The sequence below is a fragment of the Pteropus alecto genome, unplaced genomic scaffold (assembly GCF_000325575.1).
Source record: "Pteropus alecto unplaced genomic scaffold, ASM32557v1 scaffold94, whole genome shotgun sequence".
Taxonomy (NCBI): Eukaryota; Metazoa; Chordata; class Mammalia; order Chiroptera; family Pteropodidae; genus Pteropus; species Pteropus alecto.
The window spans coordinates 6736529-6738104 of record NW_006437736.1 but is presented as its reverse complement, the minus strand read 5'-3'; the positions used below and the strand labels follow the sequence as shown (position 1 = coordinate 6738104).

At 38.3% G+C, this 1576-nt stretch overlaps 1 pseudogene; it reads right to left on the bottom strand.

The window, feature by feature from the left end:
• Positions 1-902: 902 nt before the first annotated feature.
• Positions 903-1021, bottom strand: LOC112481909 (annotated as a pseudogene).
• Between the last annotated feature and the right edge of the window lie 555 nt (positions 1022-1576).

Here is a 1576-nt window from a genome sequence, read left to right as displayed (position 1 = left end):
GTTCCCTCTGGAGTTGGAGAGTGTGTGGGAAGATGTAGCTGGAAGGAGGGAGAAGAGAATGGGGCAGTTGGAAAAACTAGCCTTTTTATTCATCCACTCAGTAATTTTATAGCTATTTATTGAGGATCTTTGTAGACAAGATACTTTCCTAAGTCTAATGGGTATGGCAAAGTGAATCCAAGAGACCTTGCCTTTCCCATCTTTGCTCAACATATTTCTACTTATCTTTTGTGGTGACTTTCCTGACTCTTGGGTGGACATATTGCTTTCTTCTCTGTGCTTCAATAGCCTTTTATGCAGACTTCTCCTCTGCCACTCACCACATTTATTATATTCTGATTTTCTGTGTACCCATCCATCTGCCCCACAGGCAATGAGCTGCAGCCAGAGGTCATGTTATAGTCATCTTTGACTCCCATGCATGTGGAAGTTGCTTAATAAAGGTTGATTAAGTGGATTTGATAATCAATAATTAATTTGGAAAGGTACATTTGTCTTTACATATTTATAAATATGATAATAATGGTAATGATGATGACGATGATGATTTAATTTCTCAGTGTGTCTTGATGATGATGATGATGATGATAATGATGATGATTTAATTTCTCAGTGTGTCCCAGGAACTGAGACTGTGGCAGTTGCAAGATTCTTGGAAAAACATCAGGCTATCAAGGTTTTCTGGGCATTTGGGGATGATGGGTCATATGAAACTGGAATTAAATTAAAATTGAAATTGAAAGTGATGTTTTTTTTTTAAGATCCAGGGATTTTTCTTTTCTTTTCTTTTCTTTTTTTCTTTTCTTCTTTTTTTTTTTTTCCTTAGGCAAAGCAACCCTTGGTTGACCTCACAGATTGCAAGGACCTTGTCAGCTTACGATCCCTTATTTTTAAATTTTTTATGCCTACAGCACCTGGTCTTCCTAGGTGGTATCCCATGTAAGTACTAACCAGGCCCAATCCTGCTTAGCTGCTGAGATCAGATGGGATCGGGCTTGTTTAAGGTAGCATGGCTGTAGACCAGGGATTTTCAATATCATTCTTCAGACGGTTAACAATGTCAGAATTATCCCATGGAGAATTGGTGGGTAGGCCAAAATTAGTAGTCATTATTTAGACATAGTTGATACAGTTTTTTTTTTAAGTCAGTATAGTTCTTCTCTAACTCATTTTCTCTCCTATTGTCCACCAACCATGCCCTCAACATATGCCATGTCCCTCAACATATGCCATTGTTGTTGAAGTACTCAACAACAATGGCAATGATAATAATAACAACTTGTATCTATTGAGTCCTTCCATATGTCAATTTCTAGTCTAAGTGTGTTGCAAGTTTCATTTCATTTATTCCTGAGGCAATTCCATGAGGCCGATACTATTATACTCATTCCGAAATAAAGAACTGAGACACAAAGAGTTCAAGTAAATTGCTCAGGGTCACACAGCTTATGGATGGGACAGAAGCAGAATTCCTGCATAGACAGTCAGCCTCCAGGGACTGTGTCATATTGTCTCCTCTGTTTGGCTGTTGACTCTACAGGAGGTTTTTTGCACAGGTAGGAGTAGACATACTTCA